Raw genomic sequence first — 27,436 nt, 5'->3', positions numbered from 1 at the left:
CTGTGTAATGCCAGCTGCCTCACTGTGCTCTCTGTCGGGTAGAGAAGGTAAGCCAAAAAATAAATCTTTTCATATAAGTCTTTCTCATAAAGATGCAAAATTTTGTTGTTTGACTTACATTTAAAATTATCTGGTTGTTTCCCTTCCCTCCCAGAATGTGCACACGGGGAACTCCATAAGCGAGGGAAGAATGGAAGTGTAATCCCTCAGGCGAAGAGGCTGGACAAGAATACAAAGTCAGGAATGCTCGTATAGCCTGTTAATGGACTGATCCAGTCCCTGCTGTTTCACATTCCGGTCCGCAGGACGCCTCGTGATGTCAGCTCGGAATGCCAAGTCATGCAACCACGCATTATCATCCATGAAGCTCAAGTCTTTCCATTGCCAGCCATGAAGATTTTTATCTCTTCAAGTGGTGCCCAGAATCTGGTGAGTGTGGCTGCTTTGCTGAGAGATGGGCATCAGGTTAGCGATTCTCTACGGCGCTACATCAAGTACTTGGGCAGGCATCAACCTTGTGGGCATGGGAAAAAAACAACGGCAGATGCCGCACTGAATCAGTACTCAATAGGTGGAGAAGGCATGGTGTTAAATTAGTCTCCTCATCTGAAGACTATATATAAATGTGCAGATTTTTATTTGGATTCATAGTGGGATAGATAATGCCACCCATTTGATGATGTTCTCTTTTCTTCCCAAGACATACACCTGCAAGCAGAGAAAGAATGGATATGTGGTCCCTCACACAAGGAGGGACATCAGTTCAATGACAGTTGTCCCTCTGAATCAGTTCTTAATGTGGTACAGAAAAGGAAAGGCGATAAGTTAGTCTTCTATCCTGCAATTTCTTTATAGTGATGCACATTTGGGTTGTTTAGAGTAACAGCGAGATAAATTTCCATTTCTCGGAACCTGTTTCCTATTCTTTCCAAAACTTGCATGTTAGCCCCCCTTAGCAAGAGAAAATTTGTAATGTGGCCCCCCAGGCGGAAAGGTTGGACAAGCCTGACTTATAAAATATCTTATAAAAACAAACATTTGTATTCATAGCCTTACATCAAAGACTTTTATAAAAGCTTGGAGCTGTCAAGCAAATGGTGAAGTGACATGCAGCCCACTGTAATAGGTTATGAAATCAGCCATGCAGCACAAATCCTAAAATGATAACCCTTCGACTTATAAAACATGGAGTGAATGCCTCTTCAGCTTGACAGTTCCTTTCACATATTGACAGTCCCAATAAGCTTGACAGTTCCAATGTGTTTTATCCACTTTTTATGTACATTTATGCCCACGTTAAACAATTCCAAACGGCATTGACCTCTCCCAAAAGGTACTTGGCCTCTCCCAAATGGCACTTGACCTCTCCAAAAAGTGTCCTTTGACTATCCAAAGAATACCGCACCTCTCCAAAAGGATACCCTACTTCTTGAAAGAAATCCTGAAAGGTGTAGAGCCCACGTGTCATGTGTTTGGGCACCCACCAGCAATGATAGGATCTGTTTGAAGGCTGCTTCACTTTAACATGTACAGATGTGTAAACTACCACTTAATCCCGATCCCCCCACTATCCAAAATAGTTAGTGCTGGGTTCGAGGATAGGAACTCTGGAATCGGGTTTCCGGTGCCATTTCGGCTAAGAGAGAGACCCTTTCCTTCTTTACAAAAATTTGGTCCTGGTTACCTGGACAAAGGGGGTGAATTCATAATTGGGCAGCCCACCGCGCCGCCCCCCCCCACCCCCCCACCCCCCCACCCACCCCCCCATCCACCCCACCTCTTGTTCAACCCAAACCCTGCCTCTCACCTCGTGCCTTATTATCTGAGGGCTGTTGTCAGCTGAGTGGCCCACATTGGAGGCCACTTTTGGAGGCACGATAAGTGTCGGCACTTCATCCTAATGATTAGAATTATACCTGAAGATCAATTATGGGTCATCCTTGGTCAACCCTCCCTCTCTTAAAATGAGCCATGCTTGATTTACACCTGTAAAGAGGCCAAGGCAAATTTCTAGGCCACATATTCTTTATATATATCTCAGAGGTCTAATCCATGCCACCATCTGTTATATTTAATGGTCCTTGACCCTCAGTGCTGTCAACCTTCTTGGCCTCGCTGTCAGACAAGTTGCATTTGCAGCTCAGGCATCTGACACACACCTATAGGTGGCACCATAGAACATAGAACATACACAGTGCAGAAGGAGGCCATTCGGCCCATCAAGTCTGCACCGAGCCACTTAAGCCCTCATTTCCCCCCTATCCCCGTAACCCAATAACCCCTCCTAACCTTTTTGGTCACTAAGGGCAATTTATCATGGCCAATCCGCCTAACCTGCATGTCTTTGGACTGTGGGAGGAAACCGGAGCACCCGGAGGAAACCCACGCAGACACGGGGAGAATGTGCAGACTCCACACAGACAGTGACCCAGCGAGGAATCGAACCTGGGACCCTGGCGCTGTGAAGCCACAGTGCTAGCCACTTGTGCTATCGTAGTGCATGAAATGGCTTAGCCACAACGACTTGGGCAGATCAGCAGAGATCTGGCTTCACTATCCACAATGTCCTAATGTTATGTATGAATTCCTTTTGAAGTGCAGTAGCACATACTGCCAATGTTTTACCCATCAACATAATTATTTCATTTCAGTATTTACCCAAGGCAGTATAGCTAGACACAATATTGAATGATGAGATGAGTCATGAAATTATTGCATTTAAAATCAAAAAGGTTGTATCGAATAAAATGCACAAACTCAAAATGATAAATCCCCTGGTATGGATGGATTGCATCCAGGTATTTAAAATAATCTAGGGAAGAGATACCACAGGTTTACTACTCATTACTACTCATATTTGAGAATTCATTCGATAAATGTGTAGCATCAGAGAACTAGCAAGCAGCTAATGAAATTCCAATATTTAAGAGGGAGACAGAACATGTTCAGGGAACTCTAGACCAGTCAGCCTGACATCAGTGGTGGGCACAATAATGGAATCCTAACCAAAGCAAAGAATAGAAAAACACAGAGAAATGAGCAATAATGGGCATGATTCTCCGGAAAGGTTTCTAAGTGTGGTGATGAGCGGGAACTGCCTCGAGCTTCCCAGCAGAGAGTCGGCAATGTTAATACGGCACGAAAGGGTGGTGATAATGTGGAACTCATGGCCACACGGAGTGGTCGAAATGAATAGTATATGAAGGGGGTGTCCAGAGTTGAGACCTCTTAAAGCTGAATAGCTAGGATGCCACTAGAGTAGTAATACATAAGTTAGTTTATTAAGGATTGAGATTAATCGTAGAAAGCATACCCAGTAATCATTATTAACCATTCAACCTGTATTTTAAGACATAGCAGCGATAATCATGTAAACTCTAGCTACAAGCAGTGGCCACAATGCATGATGGGATTTAGGCTAGCTAACTTGCCCATGTTTTTGAGACACATGAGATTGTGTGGTCAGCAGATTACATAGTGGACTTAGTAAATAGGTTTTATCAGTGGCCCCAATATCCTGTCTGCAACAATCCATGGAGTAAAGAGGAAGCCAGTTCTGACATCCTGCTCCTGCATGGACAATGAGTGGACAGGAATTGACTGCGATATCAGAATGGGAATGTCCGGGAAAAACAACGTTAAAATGGACACAGGGTCCTGGTAAACAACAAGTGACAGGATGGGGTTAATCATGAGCTTATCACAATTTGGAAATGACAGCTTCAAGGATTGGAACAAGTCCAACTGGGGTGGGCTATTGATTTTTGGAAATCGTATAATTGATATGTTTTTATCAGTGTTTAGCAGATCGATCTTGGCATTATCCAGATCCATCTCTCGTGTACACAAAACCAAGCTTGGGATAATAAAGCCATCTTAACTAGGTTGTGCGTCTGCTCGGTTTATTAAGCTAAGCCATAACAATGAGGGAGGAACCCCACGTAAAGGCTGGTTCAATACTCAGGCCTTGAAAACGCCCCTACAGTATAGATGCATTTAAGGTGAAGCAATATAAGCATTTGACAGAGATGGAAATAGATGGTTCCGACCATATGTTTAGATGAGAAAAGATGGAAGGAGGCTTGAAAATGCATAAACACTGGCATGGGCTGACTGGGTCGAATGGCCAATCGCCTGTTTTGGGTTGTAGATCCTATATAAAAGGAAGAGACCAAAGAGGTGGGGCGGGATTCTCCACGGCGCTCACCCGTTTTCTGGTGCCACCCCCCCCCCACCCCCCCCCCCCCCCATCCCCCCACCCCCAACCCCCCCCCCGCCGGCAGCAGGTTCCTCGGCAGCCACAATGGGTTTTCCATTGTGGGCACCTCACTGCCATTGGGGAATCCGCAGACGTGAGTGTGCTGCCGGCGAAACGGAGGATCCCGCCAATATAGAATCCAGCCCGTGGTTTTTAAGGAAGATCTCAAAGGAGAGAACGAATGCTGATAGGTGAAAGGATTCGAGAGTGGCAATTAGATAACGGAAGTCACACTTGGCAAAGGCATGGTGAAGGGAGGAGGGGCAATGAACAAGAAATGGGGGATTGCAGAATTCAAAGAAGGTTGTAGGGCTGGAAGAGGCTTTCGAGATAGGAATGTTTCTGGGTCAAAAGAACAAAGAACGAAGAAAAGTACAGCACAGGAACAGGCCCTTCAGCCCTCTAAGCCCGCGCCGAACATGCTGCCCATCTAAACTAAAACCTTCTACACTTCCAGGGTCCGTATCTCTCTATTCCCATCCTATTCATGTGTTTGTCAAGATGCCCCTTAAAGATCACTGTCGTCCCTGCTTCCACTACCTCCTCCGGCAGTGAGTTCCAGGCACCCATTACCCTCTGTGTAAAAAACTTACCTCGTACCTCTCCTCTAAACCTTGCCCATCACACCTTAAACCTATGCCCCCTAGTAATTGATCCCTCTACCCTGGGAAAAAGTCTCTGACTATCCACTCTGTCTATGCCCCTCATAATTTTGTAGACCCCTAACAGGTCACCCCTCAACCTCCTTCGTTCCAGTGAGAACAAACCGAGTTTATTCAACCTCTCCTCATAGCTAATGCCCTCCATACCAGGCAACATCCTGGGAAATCTTTTCTGCACTCTCATTAAAGCTCCACATCCTTCTGGTAGTGTGGCAACCAGAATTGAACACTATACTCCAAGTGTGGCCTAACTAAGGTTCTATGCAGCTGCAACATAACTTGCTAAGTTTTATACTCAATGCCCCAGCCAATGAAGGCAAGCATGCCACATGCCTTCTTGACCACCTTCTCCACCTGTGTTGCCCCTGTGGACCTGTACTCCTAGGTCTCTCTGACTGTCAATACAGGTCATAACAGGATTTAAAAATGGACAGGTAATGTTAGATGAATGGAGAACAGGACTTGGGGTAACGAAGAATAAGCACCCCTAAAAAAATTGAGGAACACTTTGTAAAATGAAACATTTTCACTGAAGTGAACCAGAAATGATTAATAATAGGGAAAATATAAGCTTGTAGCAGAAGATGCATTCACTACAGGTCATCCTCTGGTCAGTCTGGGAAAGATGGGAGGTCCTATTTATCAGGGATGGCAGAAGGAGGGCCACCTCCTGTCTAAGGCACCTGGATTCAGGTGGCAGGGTGGCTTATTGCCAGTGCAGCCCACAAAAGCACCTTTGTGCAATGCTGCAATAGAATGAATGATCTGCCGCATGCCTCTAGGATAAAGTGGCACTGAGTATTCACTACTAGCTGGCACTCAAGAGCAGCAAGCAATGTAGATCTGCAAGTGCAGAGCTATGCCAGACAGGAGTTCAGCAACAGATTGGAAAAGTGGATTGGAATGTGTGGGAGTTACCTCGGGCTCTGCAGGTGTACCAGCCGCTGGATAGTGTGTGTGCGCTGCTGGATATGTACTCAGACCGCCACTTTGTCACTGCAGCCATGGATGCAGTGCAGCAGTGGCTAGGCAAGAGGGTGATGAGGCACCTCCACCTCTCTCCAGGTTTCCCTTCTCCTCAAGGAATCAGGGGCAGGAGGAGCAGGAGCAAGGCACACTGGGGGATTCATCCCAGGGTGCCCTGCTTCTCTACCTCCCAGTGACTCCCACATCACCTTCAGCAGGTCAGGCCAAGGAGGGTTCCCCTGCAGCAGAGCTTCAGCAGGCCACACCCCTCTAGGCCTCAGTCTACTAGAGGGAGGCTGCCAAGGCCGTCTCAGGCAACCGGACATAGCAGTTAGCAGGCTGCCTCCACATCAGCTGTGAGTGTCAGAGCTGCACCTATACATAAGAATAGAAAAAGAAAGATTAAGAAATTATAATAGCACAAAGGTGGCACAGGTGTCTAATCACTGTATGTATGAAACAAATTTGTAATTATATATATGATTGCACTTTCTTCATGTATGTATTCTCCTTATGCTGCTCCTTGCTGCAATGGTCACACAATTAAGGGAGCTGTGCACCATTCCTGATCAATCTCAGATGATGTGGGCCTGTTGATGCACCGTGTATTTCTTCAGAAGTGGCATCTCTGAGCCTGACGTATGTAAGATTTAACTGTGGGCAGCCTTTATATAGTTGCAACCTTAGAACGCATCTGGCCAACCTAACGGGCAGCGTTTACCCGATTATGATCTCTCTGGGGTTATCGTGTGATGCACTAAGCGTCAAGAACCACAAAGACATGTGAGACTTTAACCAAGGCTTTAATACACTACATAGGAAGCTTACCCAACACAGGCGGCCCCAGACAAAGTGGGTCCGGTCTCAGAAGCTGGGTCTTATACTTAACTCCCGGGGGAGTGGTCAAGGCGGAGCTCTCCGTGGCCAGGTCAGGTTACATACAAGTGACCGAACCTCTACAGAGCTACAGTACAATACACAGTACCATACACAGGATTACAGGGCCACGTTACACACAACTATTATATAACTATGTACAATGCTAGGGAAGTACAGTGGTGTATCACCACATTCACCCCTTGTTTAGAAGGCAGTCCAGGGTGAAAATATGGAGTAGCAAACACAGTGAACAAACAGGGATTAACGAACAGAGTCCATCAGGAGGTTCCGTGTCGTCAGAGGTCGAGTCGAACAATGGGTTTGGTCGATCTCTTTGAACGTCGGAGCTGCGGCGCTGAGGTAGTGTCCGGCGGTATCCGTGCGGTCGGTGGTGCTGGGTCGTGAGGCGGCATGACGTCCCCCACCGCTTCGGCTGGCTCGAGGCGAAACTGTGGGATGACAGCGGCTGGCACGGAGTAGTAACAGGCCGAGGGATCGACGGGAGCAGAGAGGGAGCGGGGTGGAGGTTGCGGGGCGGGGGCGGCAGGGGCCCCAGAGGGGGCCAGGTCCTTGATGGAGACGGTCTCCTCACACCCGTCGGGGTACGCTATGTACGCGTACTGTGGGTTGGCGTGGAGGAGACGGACTCTCTCCACCAGGGGCTCCGCCTTAGAGGTCCGCACAGGAAGCTTACCTGACACAGACGACCCCAGACAAAGTGGGTCCGGTCTCAGAAGCTGGGTCTTATACTTAACTCCCGGGGGAGTGGCCAAGGCGGAGCTCTCCGTGGCCAGGTCAGGTTACATACAGGTGACCGAACCTCTACAGAGCTACAGTACAATACACAGTACCATACACAGGATTACAGGGCCACGTTACACACAACTATTATATAACTATGTACAAGGCTAGGGAAGTACAGTGGTGTATCACCACATCGTGTTAGGACTATTCATCTGCAGCCGAGGCATTCCATGTCTTGCGGGTTGATGTCTTGCTGTAACTTGTGAGAAGGATGGAAGGAGGCCTCAAGGGGAGTTGGACAAGCTACGTGATTTGGCGTTAAATGGCAGGTCGACTGTCATGCAGCACAAGTTGCAGTTCTGTACTGTGGTAGGAATTACAGGAAAGTAGAGTCTTTCTTAAATGCTAAGAGATGGGAAGTGCTGATTGTTGTGTTCTTGTGCCCTGGCCGGTGTGAATGATGCACAGAAGAACATCTAGTTCTTGACTAATTAAAGTATTTTATTATAGCGGCACGGTAGCACAGTGGTTCGCACTGTTGTTTCACAGCGCCAAGGACTCAAGGTTCAATTCCTGGCTTGGGTCACTATCTGTACGGATTCTGCACATTCTCCCCGTGTCCGGGTGCTCCAGTTTCCTCCCACAGTTAAAAGATGTGCAGATGAGGTGGACTTGCCATGCTAAATTGCCCCAAAGTGTCCAAAGGTTAGGTGGAGTTACTGGGTTACGGGGATAGGATGGAGGTGTGGGCTTTGGTAGGATCCTCTTTTAAGGGCCGGTGTAGACTCGATGGACCGAATGGCCTACTTCTGCACTGTAAATTCTATAAGAAAAATGAAAATCACAAATCAAATGCGTGATAAAGATAACCATTAAAAAAATTACAAACCGCTAATACTAACAAATTATCCTAGAGCTACCGCAAGTACAACTATCCACTAAAACGACTAACTCCCAACTCCTCGACGTACAGAGTCACATGGTAGATTTACACTGCTACCTGCTGGTCGGAGGTCGTTTACATCATTATATACAAGATAGCTTATGCATATCATTACACTGATGTCCAAAGGGTTTCCTTATCCATAAGTCACTGAACGTTAACAGCAAGCAATGAGGAACGTAACTGGGAGTTTGGCCTTGACTGCAAGAGGAATTGAGTGCAGAAATAAGGAAGTCTTGCTGCAGTTCCTTAGACTCTTGTTGAGACCACAGCTGAAGTCTTGTTTCATTTGTTGTCCATCTCTAATGCCGCTAAGTTATTTCACTATTTTTATATAGCATTCAATGCATGACCACCATCCCTGACACTTATCTTTTAATGACAGATTTTCTTAGTTTTCACATTTAAATTCCACAAAGTGTCGAGTTGGGATTTGAACCCTTGTCTCCAGTTTATTTACCGAGGCCCCTGGATTACTCGTTCAATGACATCATGACTAACCATCATCCCCACCTGCTGGTTCCCAGGGCCTAATGTACTTTACATAGAGGGAGTGAAACCAATGTTCAACAGTCTGATTCCAGGCTTGGCAGGATTGTCTTACAAGGTGAGGTTGAGGACACTCGGCCTGTATTATTTGGAGTTTGGAATGAGAGTGAAGTGTATAAAATTCTGGTAGGTCTCTGCAGGGTGGATGCACAAAGCATATTTCCCCTGGCTGGGTGTTCTACAATGAGTGGACGCAGTCTCAGAATAAAGGGTAGGCCATTTAGTACTGACATATGGAGGCATTCTTCACTCATACGGTGGGGAGCCTTTGGAACTTTCCACCGCAAAGGCTGTGGAAGTGCAACCCTCCACAACTCACCATTTGGCTTCAGTCACCAAGCCAATTTTGTATCCAATTGGCTACCTCACCCTGGATTCCGTGAGATTTAACCTTTGCAACAACCTACCATGTGGTACCTTGTCAAAGGCCTTGCTAAAGTCCATGTAGACAACATCGACCACACTACCCTCATCTACCTTCTTGGTTACCCTTCAAAAGAACTCAATCAAATTCGTGAGACATGACTTCCCCTTAAAAAGCCATGCTGACTTTCCCTAATTAGCCCTTGCCTGTCAAAACCTGTCCCTCAGAATACCTTCTAACAACTTACCCACTACAGAAGTAAGGCTCACCGGTCTGTAGTTCCCAGGTATATCCCTACAGCCCTTCTTAAACAAGGGCACAACGTTTGCTACCCTCCAATCTTCAGGCACCTCTCCTGTGGCTGTTGACGATTTAAATATCTCAGTTAGGGGGCCGGCAATTTCCTCCCTAGCCTCCCACAATGTCCTGGGATACATTAAAAAAAAAATATATATATGTATTGAAGTTTTTTAACTCAATTTTTCTCCCTTACAAACAATAACCACCCCCGCCTCGTAACAAAAAAAAAAGAAATCGCGCAGAGCAAGATATATACATGGCAAAATGATATCTTTACACAGCTTTGTACACTGGCCCTCACCCGTACGTGCCAGTTTCCCCAACCCTTCATGTTATCTCTTGCTCATCCACCCTCCCAGGCAGTCCCCCCTTCCCCCCCCCCCCCACCCTCCCAGGACGTCCCCTCCACCCCCCCCCTCCCAAGGTTGCTGCTGCTGCTGACCGACCTTCCTCTAGCTCTCCGCGAGATAGTCTAGGAACGGTTGCCACCGCCTGTAGAACCCCTGCGCAGACCCTCTCAAGGCGAACTTAATCCTCTCCAACTTTATGAACCCTGCCATATCGTTTATCCAGGCCTCCAGGCTGGGGGGCTTCGCCTCCTTCCACATTAGCAAGATCCTTCGTCGGGCTACTAGGGACGCAAAGGCCAGAATGCCGGCCTCTTTCGCCTCCTGCACTCCCGGTTCGTCCACTACTCCAAATATTGCTAGCCCCCAGCTTGGCTTGACCCGGACTTTCACCACCTGAGATATTGCTCCCGCCACTCCTCTCCAGAACCCCTCCAGTGCCGGGCATGACCAAAACATATGGACATGGTTCGCCGGGCTCCCTGAGCACCTTCCACATCTGTCCTCTACCCCAAAGAACCTACTCAACCTCGCCCCCGTCAAGTGCGCTCTGTGGACCACCTTAAATTGTAACAGGCTGAGCCTGGCACACGAGGAGGAGGAATTAACCCTACCTAGGGCATCAGCCCACAGACCTTCCTCGATCTCCTCCCCCAGCTCCTCCTCCCATTTACCCTTCAACTCTTCTACCAGCGCTTCCCCCTCTTCTTTCAACTCCTGGTGTATTTCCAACACATTGCCCTTCCCAACCCATACACCCGAGATCACCCTATCTTGAACTTCTTGTGCCGGGAGCAACGGGAATTCCCTCACCTGTCGCCTCACAAAAGCCCTCACCTGCATATATCTAAAGGCATTTCCCGGGGGTAACTCGAACTTCTCCTCCAGTGCCCCTAGGCTCGCAAACGTCCCGTCGATGAACAGGTCCACCATTCTTCCAATCCCCGTCCGATGCCAGCTCTGGAACCCCCCATCCATCTTCCCCGGGACAAACCGGTGGTTACCCCAGATCGGGGACCACACCGATGCTCCCATTGCACCCCGGTGCCGTCTCCACTGGCCCCAGATCCTTAGCGTTGCCGCCACCACAGGGCTCGTGGTAAACTTTGTCGGCGAGAACGGCAGCGGTGCCGTCACCAACGGCCCCAGGCTTGTTCCTTTACAGGAATCCATCTCCATCCTCTTCCATGCCGCCCCCTCTCCCTCCATAACCCACTTGCGGATCATCGCCACATTTGCTGCCCAGTAGTAGCTCCCCAGGTTTGTCAGCGCCAACCCTCCTCGGTCCCTACTGCGTTCCAGGAACCCTCTCCTTACTCTCGGGGTCTAATTCGCCCACACAAACCCCATAATACTCCTGCCTACTCTCTTAAAAAAGGCCTTAGTGATCACGATGGGAAGGCACTGAAACACCAACAGAAACCTCGGAAGGACCACCATTTTGACCAACTGCACTCTACCCGCCAGCGAGAGCGGTAACATGTCCCATCTTTTGAAATCCTCCTCCATTTGCTCCACCAACCTCGTCAGATTCAGTTTATGTAGGGTCCCCCAACTTCTGGCTATCTGGATCCCCAGATACCGAAAGCTCCCCTCCGCCCTCCTCAGCGGTAGGTCCCCTATCCCTCTTTCTTGGTCCCCCTCCTGTAATACAAAGAGCTCACTCTTCCCTACATTGAGCTTATAGCCCAAAAACTCCCCAAACTCCCTTAGAGTCTGCATGACCTCCACCATCCCCTCCATTGGATCCGCCACGTACAGCAACAGGTCATCCGCATATAGCGACACCCGATGCTCTTCTCCCTCTTGGACCACCCGCCTCCATTTATTAGACTCCCTCAATGACATGGCCAATGGTTCGATCGCCAATGCGAACAACAGGGGGGGGGACAGGGGGCACCCCTGCCTCGTCCCTCGGTACAGTCAAAAGTACTCCGACCTCCGCCGGTTCGTCACTACACTCGCCATCGGGGCTCTGTAAAGGAGCTTAACCCAATTGATAAACCCTACCCCGAACCCAAACCTACGCAGCACCTCCCAGAGGTACTCCCACTCTACTCGGTCAAAGGCCTTCTCCGCGTCCATAGCTGCCACTATCTCCGCCTCTCCCTCCTCTGATGGCATCATTATCACGTTTAATCCTGGGATACATTTAATCAAATCCTGGAGATTTATCTATCTTGATGCGCTTTAATACCTCCAGCACCTCCTTCTCTGTAATATGTACACTCCTCAAGACATCACTTTTTATTTTCCCAATTTCCCTAACATTCATGCCTTTCAGTAAATGCTGATGAGAAATATCTCCGCACATAGATGACCTTGTTTATCTGTAAGAGGCCCTACCCTCTCTCTCGTCACCCTTTTACCCTTAATGTATCTGTAAAAGCTCTTTGGATTTTCCTTGCCTTATCTGCCAAGACAATCTGATGTCCTCTTTTTGCCCTCCTGATTTCTCTCTTAACTCTACTCCGACAAGCCCAAGGGATCCACTTGATCCCAGTTTCCTTTGCATGTCACATACCTCCTTCTTCCCTTTGATCATGGCCTCATTATCCCAAGTCGCCCAGGGTTCCCTACTTCTACCAGCCTTACCCTTCACTCTAAGAGGAATGTGCTCACCCTAGTTAACACTCTTTTGAAAGACTCCCACTTAACAGCTATCCCCATGCCTGTAAACAGGCTCCCCCAATCAACTTTTGAAAGTTCCCGCCTAATACCACTGAAATTGGCCTTGCCCCAATTTAGAATTTTAACGTTTGGACACGAACTATAATTTTCCAGAGATATCTTAAAACTAATGGAATTATGATCACTGGTCCCAAAGTGACCCCTCACGAACACGTCCGTCACCTGCCCTTCCTTATTCACTAAGAGGAGGTCAAGTTTTGCCCCCTCTCTAGTCAGGCCATCCACATATTGAATGAGGGATTCTTCCTGAACATACTCGACAAATTTCTCTCCATTGAAATCCCTAGTGCTATGGCTGTCCCAGTTAATGTTGGGAAAGTTAAAGTCCTCTACTATTACTACCCTATTTTTCTGGCAGCTATCTGTAATCTCCTCACATATTTGCTTCTCGATTTCCCGCTGACTATTTGGGAACCTATAGTACGGTCCTATCAAAGTGACCTCACCCTTTTATTTTTCAGTTCAACCCATATAGACTCAGTGGGTGAATCCTTGGATATATCCTCTCTCTGTACTGCCGTGATGTTATCCCTAATCAAAAACGCAACTCCCCCTCCTCACCTACTTCCTGGTCTATCTTTGCCATAGCATCTGTACCCTGGAACATTGAGCTGCTAGTCCTGCCCCACCCTTAGTTTTGTTCCAGTAATAGCTATAATATCCCAGTCCCATGCACCGATCCATGCCCTGAGTTCATCTGCCTTGCCCGTTAGGCCTCTTGCACTGAAATAAATGCAGTTCACATTGAAATAAATGCAGTTCAATCTGTTTCTCTGCCTTCCACTTTTCTACTTCCTGGCTTTTGTTTCTATCCCCTCTTTACTGCCCTCTGACTTCCTGCATTGATTCCCACCCCCCTGCCACATTAGTTTAAACCCTTCCCAACAGCGCTAGCAAATAACCTCCCCTAGGACATTGGTTCCAGTCCTGCCCAGGTGTAGACCGTCCAATTTGTAATGGTCCCACCTCTCGCAGAACCGGTTCCAATGTCCCAAAAATCTGAATCCCTCCCTCCTGCACCATCTCTCAAGCCACGCATTCATCACATCTACCCTGACTATCACGTGGCACTGGTAGCAATCCCGAGATTACTACCTTTGAGGTCCTATTTTTTAGTTTAGCTCCTAACTCCCTAAATTCAGCATGTAGGACCTCATCCCGTTTTTTTATCTCTATCGTTGATGCCTATATGCACCACGACAACTGGCTGTTTACCTTCCCCCTTGAGAATGTCCTGCAGCCGCTCTGAGACATCCAGGACCCTTGCACCAGGGAGGCAACATACCTTCCTGGAGTCTCGTTTGCATCTGCAGAAACGCCTGTCTACTCCCCTTACAATCAAATCCCCTATCACTATAGCTCTATCACTCTTTTTACTGCTCTCCTGTGCAGTAGAGTCAGCCACAGTGCTATGAACCTGGCTACTGCTGCCTTCCCCTGGTGAGCCATCTCCCCCAACAGTATCCAAAATGGTATTCCTGTTTTGGAGGGAGATGACCGCAGGGAACCCCTGCACTGCCTTCCTACTCTTCCTCTGCCTGTTGGTCTCCCATTCCTTATCTCCCTCCCCTTTATCTGCGGTAAAGAATATGCAATGTTATGTGGGGACTGTTGTGCATATTTGGCACAAGTGGGCTGTGTTTCATCTCAAATTGGTGCATGCAAAGGATTGCAATACCAAGGGTGGCACGTGGCGCAGTGGTTAGCACTGGGACTAAGGCACTGAGGACCTGGGTTCGAATCCCGGCCCTGGATCACTGTCCGTATGGAGTTTGCACATTCTCCCCATGTCTGCGTGGGTTTCACCTCCCACAACCCAAAAGATGTGCAGGTTAGGTGGATTGGCCACATTAAATTGCCCCTTAATTGGAAAAAAAAATAATCAATAATTAGGTACTCTAAATTTATTTTTAAAAAAGGATTGCAATACCAGCTGAGGCAATGTGAAATAATGCAACGCATTTCAATCACCAGAAAACAAGGTCCTTGACAGTGAGCTCGAATGCCCGGCCCAAATATAGAGCCCTGACCGCCCAGCCAGTAGAAGATTGGAAACAACAATGTAAAATAAACATTTCAATAGTTCACTGGGCCTGGAATCTGACAGCAATTATATTGTCATGGGCCAGTTTGCTACATCGCACCATTGCCATGTCTTCTGCCTATATACATTGCAACATCCTGGTCCTCGTCATCATCTTCCTTATCATCAGAAGGGACCTCTCAACTTTCCATCTCTCTCTCTGCAAAGGCATCCTCCCTTTTGTTGAGCAAGGTTATGCAGGGAACAGCATACCACAATCCTCCTGGACACTCTCTGTGGGAAATATTGAAGTTGTTGCCGGAGAGGGCCAAACAGCGAAATCTTCCTTTCAGCAGTCCTCTCATCTGCTCAGTGGTGGCCCATGTGGAGGCATGGGTAGCATTGTAATTTCTTCAGCCAACGAGTGGTGGGTCTGTGGAATTCATTGCCACAGAGGGCGGTGGAGGCCTGGACGTTGAGTGTCTTTAAGACAGAAGTTGATACATTCTTGATTTCTCGAGGAATTAAGGGCTATGGAGAGAGAGCGGGGAAATGGAGTTAAATCAGCCATGATTGAATGGTGGAGTGGACTCGATGGGCCGAATGGCTTTACTTCCGCTCCTATGTCTTATGGTCTTATGGTCTTATGTACATTTCCTTGGTGCCACTTTGTGTATTGTAATGGGTTAACAGAATGGGTACGCTGATGCGTGATGTAGATGATGTGAGATCACTGACATCAGGCAGTCATGCCCTAGACTCTCTTCTGAGAGGATGGAACACACTGTACTTGGGAGGGACATACTTTAGGTAGTGTCAATAAACCAGTTTAAAACAAGTAACAGAGTCAGACTACTCCTCCTAGGGAAGGTGTGAGTAATCAGGAACCATGTCAAGGAACAGGTGCTACGTGTCCTTGATATGTATGTCCCTGTTAGGCAGGGAAGAGATGGTTGAGTGAGGGAACCATGGTTGACAAGAGAGGTTGAATGTCTTGTTAAGAGGAAGAACGAGACTTATGTAAGGCTGAGGAAACAATGATCAGACAGGGCATTGGAGGGATACAAGATAGCCAGGAGGGAACTGAAGAAAGGGATTAGGAGAGCTAAGAGAGGGCATGAACAATCTTTGGCGGGTAGGATCAAGGAAAACCCCAAGGCCTTTTACACATATGTGAGAAATATGAGAATGACGAGAGCGAGGGTAGGTCCGATCAAGGACAGTAGCGGGAGATTGTGTATTGAGTCTGAAGAGATAGGAGAGGTCTTGAACGAGTACTTTTCTTCTGTATTTACAAATGAAAGGGGCGATATTGTTGGAGAGGACAGTGTGAAACAGATTGGTAAGCTCGAGGAAATACTTGTTAGGAAGGAAGATGTATTGGGCATTTTGAAAAACTTGAGGATAGACAAGTCCCCCGGGCCTGACGAGATATATCCAAGGATTCTATGGGAAGCAAGAGATGAAATTGCAGAGCCGTTGGCAATGATCTTTTCGTCCTCACAGTCAACAGGGGTGGTACCAGGGGATTGGAGAGTGGTGAATGTCGTGCCCCTGTTCAAAAAAGGAACTAGGGATAACCCTGGGAATTATAGGCCAGTTAGTCTTACTTCGGTGGTAGGCAAAGTCATGGAAAGGGTACTGAAGGATAGGATTTCTGAGCATCTGGAAAGACACTGCTTGATTAGGGATAGTCAGCACGGATTTGTGAGGGGTAGGTCTTGCCTTACAAGTCTTATTGAATTCTTTGAGGAGGTGACCAAGCATGTGGATGAAGGTAAAGCAGTGGATGTAGTGTACATGGATTTTAGTAAGGCATTTGATAAAGTTCCCCATGGTAGGCTTATGCAGAAAGTAAGGAGGCATGGGATAGTGGGAAATTTGGCCAGTTGGATAACGAACTGGCTAACCGATAGAAGTCAGAGAGTGGTGGTGGATGGCAAATATTCAGCCTGGATCCCAGTTACCAGTGGCGTACCGCAGGGATCAGTTCTGGGTCCTCTGCTGTTTGTGATTTTCATTGATGACTTGGATGAGGGAGTTGAAGGGTGGGTCAGTACATTTGCAGACGATACGAAGATTGGTGGAGTTGTGGATAGTGAGGAGGGCTGTTGTCGGCTGCAAAGAGACATAGATAGGATGCAGAGCTGGGCTGAGAAGTGGCAGATGGAGTTTAACCCTGAAAAGTGTGAGGTTGTCCATTTTGGAAGGACAAATATGAATGCGGAATACAGGGTTAACGGTAGAGTTCTTGGCATTGTGGAGGAGCAGAGAGACCTTGGGGTCTATGTTCATACATCTTTGAAAGTTGCCACTCAAGTGGATAGAGCTGTGAAGAAGGCCTATGGTGTGCTCGCGTTCATTAACAGAGGGATTGAATTTAAGAGCCGTGAGGTGATGATGCAGCTGTACAAAACTTTGGTAAGGCCACATTTGGAGTACTGTGTACAGTTCTGGTCGCCTCATTTTAGGAAGGATGTGGAAGCTTTGGAAAAGGTGCAAAGAAGATTTACCAGGATGTTGCCTGGAATGGAGAGTAGGTCTTACGAGGAAAGGTTGAGGGTGCTAGGCCTTTTCTCATTAGAACGGAGAAGGATGAGGGGCGACTTGATAGAGGTTTATAAGATGATCAGGGGAATAGATAGAGTAGACAGTCAGAGACTTTTTCCCCGGGTGGAACAAACCATTACAAGTGGACATAAATTTAAGGTGAATGGTGGAAGATATAGGAGGAATATCAGAGGTAGGTTCTTTACCCAGAGAGTAGTGGGGGCATGGAATGCACTGCCTGTGGAAGTAGTTGAGTCGGAAAAATTAGGGACCTTCAAGCAGCTATTGGATAAGTACATGGATTACGGTAAAATGATATAGTGTAGATTTATTTGTTCTTAAGGGCAGCATGGTAGCATTGTGGATAGCACAATTGCTTCACAGCTCCAGGGTCCCAGGTTCGATTCCGGCTTGGGTCACTGTCTGTGCGGAGTCTGCACGTCCTCCCCGTGTCTGCGTGGGTTTCCTCCGGGTGCTCCGGTTTCCTCCCACAGTCCAAAGATGTGCGGGTTAGGTGAATTGGCCAATGATAAATTGCCCTTAATGTCCAAATTGCCCTTGGTGTTGGGTGGAGGTGTTGAGTTTGGGTAGGGTGCTCTTTCCAAGAGCCGGTGCAGGCTCAAAGGGCCGAATGGCCTCCTTCTGCACTGTAAATTCAATGATAATCTATGATTAATCTAGGACAAAGGTTCGGCACAACATCGTGGGCCGAAGGGCCTGTTCTGTGCTGTATTTTCTATGTTCTATGTTCTATATGAATGCACAGGTCATGGTGGCAACACAAAACACTGTGTGAATTTCGAACTGATGTCACCAGCCAGTCTCCTGGGGATACTTCTTTTGTCTCCAATGCCCTGCATTCGATGAGGTAGATCAAAGATTTGTGGCACTTGTGAATGGTTGAGAATGCAGGCATTGTGAGAGCTCCGCGGGTAGCATGCACACAAATGAAGGATTTATTTGTTGTGATCATATACACCAACATTCAGTGAGTGAATGCAGTGGGCTACCCCCAGGGAGCTCTCAGTGCCACTTGTGGGAATCCTGTTATTGCAGCAGAGCACAATCAAAGATTTCACAAAAACATGTTCAGGGCACCTGTCATCTCTCGGATACACTTGTGCTTCACAGAGCACTTGGATCACCAAGGGCTGGATTCTCCGTCAACGGGATCCTCTGTTTCACCGGCAGCGCACCCACCCCCACGGATTTCCTGACGACGTGGAGGTGCCCACAATGGGAAACCCCATTGGCCGGCTGCCGGGACGGAGGATCCCACTGCCGGCGGGAGAGCACCCCACCAGAAAAGGGGTGCGGTGGGACGGAGAATCCCGCCTCATATACCACTCAGGTCCCCAGTTGAGCTTTGAAAGGAACCACTGACAAACAAGCTTAGTTCTGCTGTCACCTTTAATGCCACCAGCATGGGATTGCCTCCCAGTCCTTACGGACACAGCACTTCGATGAGCAGCTGGGTTATGTGATTAACCACATTCCAGATCATCTGGCATTGCCAATCATTCATCAGCAGATAGTTGCAGCACCTGACATATATCTGATTTCAGACCAATGTCCACTGTCCCACTGGCCGCTGGTTGCCAGTATCCTGCACTTTCGAGGTTCTGCTGCTTCTGCCTCTTGCTGCTCTGGCTATTGCTCCTAGTCTTGGGTCAACATGTACTGATTCCTCTTAGCTAGACCATAACCAGTAGAAGGACAAGGTTATCTTGTGTCGTCATCATGAATGCCTGAGGTGATATATGAACAAACTGCAGCGATCCATCGAGTCAGCATATTCCTTGAAGCTGTCTCTCAAGCTCTGAACATTTTGGGCAATGGGAGGCCCTGTTCATAGCATCGGTCTATCCATGACCTCCCTCCATTCCACCATGATGAAGACCATTCTGGGGCACCACACAAGTTCTCCCCTCACTCATACATCCATGTGCATTGAGACTGCAGCATTGACTGGTATAATACAAGGGCAAGGGCAGCAGATACCTGGGAACACCAGTCAGTCCCCATCCTCACTTGGAAATATATTTCCGTATCTTTCACTGTCGCTGGGTCAAAATCCTGGAACTCCCTCCCTAACAGCACTATGAGTGTACCAACACCATATGGACTGTTGCACATCAAGAAGGCAGCTCACCACCACCTTCCCAAGGGCAATTAAGAAAGGGCAATAATTGCTTGCCTAGCCAGTGAAATCCACATCCCGTAAATCACTTCTAAAAAAGTTAAAATTCCTCTTTAAACAGCAGGCTGCAGTTCAAGGACAGTAGTGGGAAGTTGTGCGTGGAGTCCGAGGAGATAGGAGAGGTGCTAAATGGCTATGTTTCGTCAGTACTCACACAGGAAAAAGACAATGTTGTTGAGGAGAATACTGAGATTCAGGCTACTAGACTAGAAAGGCTTGAGGTGCATAAGGAGGAGGTGTTAGCAATTCTGGAAAGTGTGAAAATAGATAAGTCCCCTGGGCTGGATGGGATTTATCTTCGGATTCTCTGGGAAGCTAGGGAGGGGATTGCTGAGCCTTTGGCTTTGATCTTTAAGTCATCTTTGTCTGCAGGAATAGTGCCAGAAGACTGGAGGATAGCAAATGTTGTCCCCTTGTTCAAGAAGGGGAGTAGAGACAACCCTGGTAACTATAGACCAGTGAGCCTTATTTCTGTTGTGGGCAAAGTCTTGGAAAGGTTTATAAGAGATAGGGGGCAAAATTCTCCCCCAACGGCGGGATGCCCGCCGACTGGCGCCAAAGCCGGCGCAAATCAGACGGGCATCGCGCCGGCAAAAAGGTGCGGAAGTCTCCGCATCTTTGGCGGTCTAGCCCCAACATTGAGGGGCTAGGCCGACGCCGGAGGGATTTCCGCCCCGCCAGCTGGCGGAAATGGCGTTTGTTGCCCCGCCAGCTGGCGCGGAAATGCGGCGCATGCGCGGGAGCGTCAGCGGCCGCTGTCAGTTTCCCAGCGCATGCGCGGGAGCGTCAGCGGCCGCTGTCAGTTTCCCGCGCATGCGCAGTGGGGAGAGTCACTTCCGCCTCCGCCATGGTGGAGGCCGTGGCGGAGGCGGAAGGGAAAGAGTGCCCTCACGGCACAGGCCCGCCCGCGGATCGGTGGGCCCCGATCGCGGGCCAGGCCACCGTGGGGGCACCCCCCGGGGCCAGATCGCCCCGCGCCCCCCCCCAGGACCCCGGAGCCCGCCCACGCCGCCTGGTCCCGCCGGTAAATACCAGGTTTGATTTACGCCGGCGGGACAGGCAATTCCTGGGCGGGACTTCGGCCCATCCGGGCCGGAGAATCCAGCGGGGGGTCCCGCCAACCGGCGCGGCCGGATTCCCGCCCCCGCCCAATCTCCGGGAGCGGAGACTTCGGCGGGGGCGGGGGCGGGATTCACGGCGGCCAACGGCCATTCTCCGACCCGGCGGGGGGTCGGAGAATGACGCCCAGGATATATAATCATCTGGAAAGGTATAATTTGTTTAGAGATAGTCAACACAGTTTTGTGAAGGGTAGGTCGTGGCTCACAAACCTTATTGAGTTCTTTGAGAAGGTGACCAAGCAGGTGGATGAGGGTAAAGCAGTTGATGTGGTGTATGTTGATGTGTTGGGTGCTCTGGATCCGTGGAACACCTACAGGCTACCAACACTTAAAATAGTACAACATTATTTTATTAAGCTAGAAACTGTTGAACATACTTTCACTGTGGGTTAACACAATGTTAGATTAAACTAAAGACCTATGCCTGTCCTAACCAGTCTATGCACTCAGCACATGGTGAAGATCTGTGCTGTAAGCTCTGTCCTTCTGAGAGGCTGCATCCCGAATGAGCGGGAAAACTGATGCCCTCTGTCTTTATAGTGAGTGTGCTCTAACTGGCGATTGGCTGCGGTGTTGTGTGTGTTGATTGGTCTTGCTGTGTGTCCATCAGTGTGTGTGTCTGCACCATGATATACTGGTGTATATTATGACAACCCACCTTTTATAAAAAAATGTATGTTTGTGGCAATAAATAATGGGTGGTGATAATGTTCTGAACTACGTGTGGGGTGCGAAGACATATTTACAGGACTATGTACATGAGAACTAAGCTATTTACATGGGAAGGCGCCTGGTGCAGAGAAACAGTATGCAACAAGAATAACGAGATCAACACTGTATACAAACCAGGGAAACGATCAAACAAAGCAACGAAACAATTCAGAGAGTCCATAAATTCGAAAAGTTCATAAATTTAGTTTCTGAGGTGGGCGACAAATTCTGGTAGACCGCCTCAAGGGTGGGTCGAGAGCCGCCGGTTCAGGAGCGGGCAGGACTGCGTCAGAGTCAGGGGGGTGCAGAGTGACAGGGATTTCTGCATAGTCCGTGGCAGGGTCAGCAGGAGGGCGAGGCGGCACTGGAGGATCACGTGGCGAGCGTGGAACGAGAGGAAGGGCGTGTCGATTGCGGCGCAGAATAGAGCCATCCGGTAGACGAACCAGGAGCGAGCTGGGGGCCACCTGCCGAAGGACAACAGTGGTTGTAGACCAGCCACCATCTGGAAGATGGACACGGACGTTGTCATCTGGAGCCAGAGCAGGGAGATCAGCTGCACGGGAGTCATGAGCCGCCTCGTGCTGTGCAAGAGACAGCTGCACCGGCGAAGGACCGGAACGTGATCGAGGTCTGGGACATGGATGGACGGCACCGTCGTCCTCAGGGTACGATTCATGAGTAACTGGGCTGGCGACAGGCCAGTGGACAGTGGGGCGGAGCAATAGGCCAGCAAGGCAAGGTGGAAATCGGACCCAGCACGGCAGCCTTGCATAGGAGCCGTTTGACGATATGTACTCCCTTCTCTGCCTTGCCGTTGGATTGGGGGTACAGGGGACTGGACGTCACATGGGCAAAATCGTACCGCCTGGCAAAGTTGGACCATTCTTGGCTGGCGAAGCAGGGGCCATTGTCCGACATAACGGTGGCAGGATGCCATGACGAGCAAAGGTTTCTTTATATGCATGAATGACTGCAGACGAGGTGAGGTCGTGCAACTGTATCAGCTCTGGGTAATTCGAAAAGTAGTCCACGATCAGGACATAGTCTCTACCCAGCACGTGGAACAGGTCGATGTCCACCTTGGCCCATGGTGACGTGACCAACTCATGGGGCTGCAGGGTCTCACGTGGTTGGGCCGGCTGGAAGCGTTGACAAGTGGGGCAGTTGAGCACTGTGTTGGCTATGTCCTCATTAATGCCGGGCCAGTACACTGCCTTTCGGCCCGTCGGCGGCACTTTTCAACGCCAAGGTGGCCCTCGTGTAGTTGTTCCAGGACAAGCTGGCGCATGCTATGCGGGATGACAATGCGGTCCAGTTTTAGAAGAACCCCGTTGACTACCGCCAGAACATCTCTGACATTATAGAATTGAGGGCATTGGCCCTTGAGCCACCCGTCCATTAGGTGGTGCGTGACACGCTGTAGCAAGGGGTCAGCCGCCGTCTCGCGGCGAATTTGGACGAGGCGTTCATCCGAGGCAGGTAGATTGGAGGCAGCGAATGCCACATGGACATCAACCTGGCAGACAAATCCTGCTGGGTCACATGGAGAGTTGACTGACCTGGAGAGAGCATCAGCAATGATGAGGTCCTTGCCTGGGGTGTATACCAGCTGGAAGTCGTATCGCCGGAGCTTGAGAAGAATACGCTGGAGGTGAGGCGTCATGTCGTTCAAGTCTTTCTGTATTATATTGACCAGAGGGCGATGGTCGGTCTCGACGGTGAATTGAGGAAGTACGTAGACATAATCGTGAAATCTAACACCGGTCAGAAGGCCCAGGCACTCCTTTTCTATCTGCGCATAGCGCTGCTCCGTGGGGGGTCATCGCCCGCAACGCATATGCAACGGGGGCCCATGATGAGGCCTCATCACGTTGAAGGAGCACTGCCCCAATGCCAGATTGACTGGCATCGGTCAAAATTTTGGTCTCCTTTGCTGGAACAAAGAAGGCTAAGACAGGGGCCGTGGTCAGTTTTGCCTTGAGTTCCCTCCATTCGTGCTCGTGGGCAGGGAGCCATTGGAAGTCTGTCATCTTCCTGACCAGGTTCCTGAGAGCCGTGGTATGAGAGGCGAGGTTAGGGATGAATTTCCTTAAAAAACTGACCATGCCCAGAAATCGGAGGACTGCCTTCTTGTCCTCTGGTGTTTTCCTAGCTGTGATGACAGCTACCTTGTCCGCATCCGGCTGCACACCCAATTGGGAGATGTGGTCCCCGAGGAACTTAAGTTCTGTCTGACCAAAAGAGCATTTGGCCCTGTTGAGGCGGAGGCCATGCTCATGTATACGTCTGAATATGCGTTGGAGGCGACTAGCATGCTCCTGCGGGGTGGTGGACCAGATGATTATGTAATCGACATAGACACGAACACCTTCACTACCTTCCATCATTTGTTCCATAATCCTATGGAACACTTCTGATGCAGAGATGATCCCAAACAGCATCCTGTTGTAACAATATCTTCCAAAGGGGGTGTTAAACGTGCAGATTTTCCTGCTGGATTTTATCAAACTGGATTTGCCAGAATCCTTTTGAGGCGTCGAGTTTGGTAAAGAGCTTGGCGCGAGCCATCTCACATGTGAGCTCTTCGCGCTTGGAAATTGGATAGTGCTCTCTCATAATATTGCGATTGAGACCCTTGGGATCAATGCAAAGTCTCAATTCGCCAGAAGGCTTTTTCACACACACCATGGAACTGACCCAGTCAGTTGGTTCCGTGACTTTGGAAATCACTCCTTCCTTTTGGAGGTCCTGCTTGAGGCGGTCCTTGAGGGGTGCTGGGACCCTGCGAGGTGCGTGGCATTCGGTTTTAATAAAATCTTGTAGGTGTACGGGAGCGTGCCCATGCCCTCGAAGACGTCGTGGTACTGGTTAATAATGGCGTCGAGCTGCGCCCTGAAGTCAGTGTCCTGAAAGGCAGACGCGTCAGCAGGAGAAAGAGAGTGAATTCTCTGAACTAGGTTCAACAGCTTGCATGCCTGCGCGCCAAGCAGGGAGGCTTTCGAGGAGCTCACGATTTCAAAGGGAAGGATGGCTTTGCATGACCTGTGCGTCACTTCAAGTTGGCATGAGCCTCTGGCAGCAATGGCATTGCCATTATAATCTAATAGCTGGCAGGCTGATGGCAGGATGGCTGGTTTGACACGAAGGCTTTGGAGGTTGACGGAGGCATCAGTGTCCAGGCGGAATCGTATTTGGGACCGGTTGACCGTAAGGGTGACACACCACTCATCGTCCGGATTGATGCTGTATACCGGTAGAGGCTGGATTCTTTGCTTCGGGGGCACCCTGTTTTTTGTAATGATACCAACTGGTAAAGGCGCCTTCGGGTCCTCGATGTCAATATCGGGTAGCAGGTCCGAATCGGGCTCGGTGACCGTGGGTTGAATGGCCCGGACATTCCTGCGAGGCTGGCTGGAGCGACGAGAGTTGGCAGGCTGAGCTGATCTGCATAAAGCAGCATAGTGGCCAAGTTTGCCACATCTCAGGCATCGTTGCGATTTGGCAGGACATTGCCGCTTTATGTGGGCAGAGCCACAGTTGCCGCACGTTGTAGCGTCAGTACGCTCGCTGCGCCACCGCGCAAGCGTGGTACGGCAGTACGTGGCGCGCGCCTGCGAAGTACGTTAGTCGACGTCGCCGTCCCCTCGTTCGGTGCACGCAAGCGCGGGAGTCCGCGAAAAGTGCGTGAAATGGCCGCTCTCATCCAGGCTGAGTTGCTCGATTACTTGGACCCGTTCTGCCTCATGGGGACCTTGCTGCGCCGTTTCAGCTGCTTGGATGTGGGAATACCGACTAGTGGCGTGTTCGTGTAGCACGCAGGTCTCGATGGCAATCGCTAGGGTGAGCTGATTTACCTTGAGGAGCTGCTGGCGTAGGGGGTCCGACTGAACACCGGAAACAATCTGGTCGCGTATCATGGAATCGGAGGTAGACCCGTAATTACAGGACTGCGCAAGGATGCGGAGGTGGGTGAGAAAGGACTGGAAAGGTTCATCCTTACCCTGCAAACGCTGTTGGAATACATAGCGCTTGAAACTTTCATTCACCTCGATGTCCCAGTGACTGTCAAACTTAAGGAGGACCGTCTTGAATTTTGATTTATCTTCACCATCAGCAAAGGTAAGAGAATTGAAAATGTGGATGGCATGGTCCCCGGCCGTGGATAGGAAGAGAGCGATCTTCCTGGTGTCTGAGGCAGCTTCCCGGTCTGTGGCTTCAAGGTAGAGCTGGAAGCGTTGTTTGAATATCTTCCAGTTGGCCCCTAGGTTACCGGTGATGCGGAGCGGCGGCGGCGGGCGGACGCTGTCCATTTTGCAGGATGGCTGTATGCTGGTGGAAGGCAGATCACTTGCAGGTAGGTCTAAGAAGTTCTAACATCCCTCAACTACTGGTACCATGATGTGTTGGGAGCTCTGGATCCGTGGAACACCTACAGGCCACCAACACTTAAAATAGTACAACCCTATTTTATTAAGCTAGAAACTGTTGAACATACTTTCACTGTGGGTTAACACGATGTTAGATTAAACTAAAGACCTATGCCTGTCCTAACCAGTCTATGCACTCAGCACATGGTAAGCTGTAAGCTCTGTCCTTCTGAGCGGCTGCATCCTGAATGAGCGGGAAAACTGATGCCCTCTGTCTTTATAGTGAGTGTGTTCTAACTAGTGATTTGCTGCGTTGTGTGTGTTGATTGGTCTTGCTGTGTGTCCATCAGTGTGTGTGTCTGCACCATGATATACTGGTGTATATTATGACATATATAGATTTCAGTAAAGCGTTTTATAAGGTTCCCCACGGTAGGCTAATGCAGAAAATACGGAGGCATGGGATTCAGGGTGATTTAGCAGTATGGATCAGAAATTGGCTAGCTGGAAGAAGACAAAGGGTGGAGGTTGATGGGAAATGTTCAGCCTGGAGTCCAGTTACTAGTGGTGTACCACAAGGATCTGTTTTGGGGCCATTGCTGTTTGTCATTTTTATAAATGACCTGGGGGAGGGCGTAGAAGGATGGGTGAGTAAATTTGCAGATGGCACTAAAGTCGGTGGAGTTATGGACAGTGCGGAAGGATGTTACAAGTTACAGAGGGACATAGATAAGCTGCAGAGCTGGACTGAGAGGTGGCAACTGGAGTTTAATGCAGACTAGAGGACTGGGAAATCTTTAGGGGGCAGCAGAAAGCTACTAAAAAACTATAAAGAAGAGTAAGATAGATTATGAGAGTAAACTTGCTCAGAATATAAAAGCAGATAGTAAAGGTTTCTACAAATATATAAAACAAAAAAGAGTGGCTAAGGTAAATATTGGTCCTTTAGAGGATGAGAAGGGAGATTTAATAATGGGAGATGAGGAAATGGCTGAGGAACTGAACAGGTTTTTTGGGTCGGTCTTCACAGTGGAAGACACAAATAACATGCCAGTGGCTGATGGAAATGAGGCTATGACAGGTGAGGACCTTGAGAGGATTGTTATCACCAAGGAGGTAGTGATGGGCAAGCTAATGGGGCTAAAAGTAGGCAAGTCTCCTGGACCTGATGGAATGCATCCTAGAGTGCTAAAAGAGATGGCTAGGGAAATTGCAAATGCACTAGTGATAATTTACCAAAATTCACTAGACTCTGGGGTGGTCCCGGCGGATTGGAAATTAGCAAACATGACACCACTGTTTAAAAAAGGAGGTAGGCAGAAAGCGGGTAATTATAGGCCAGTGAGCTTAACTTCGGTAGTAGGGAAGAAGCTGGAATCTATCATCAAGGAAGAAATAGCGAGGCATCTGGATGGAAATTGTCCCATTGGGCAGATGCAGCATGGGTTCATAAAGGGCAGGTCGTGCCTCACTAATTTAGTGGAATTTTTTGAGGACATTAACAGTGCGGTAGATAACGGGGAGCCAATGGATGTGGTATATCTGGATTTCCAGAAAGCCTTTGACAAGGTGCCACACAAAAGGTTACTGCATAAGATAAAGATGCTTGGCATTAAGGGGAAAGTAGTAGCATGGATAGAGGATTGGTTAATTAATAGAAAGCAAAGAGTGGGGATTAATGGGTGTTTCTCTGGTTGGCAATCAATAGCTAGTGGTGTCCCTCAGGGATCAGTGTTGGGCCCACAACTGTTCACAATT

The sequence above is a fragment of the Scyliorhinus torazame genome, chromosome 11 (genome assembly GCF_047496885.1).
Source record: "Scyliorhinus torazame isolate Kashiwa2021f chromosome 11, sScyTor2.1, whole genome shotgun sequence".
NCBI lineage: Eukaryota > Metazoa > Chordata > Chondrichthyes > Carcharhiniformes > Scyliorhinidae > Scyliorhinus > Scyliorhinus torazame.
This window is presented reverse-complemented; position numbering follows the sequence as displayed.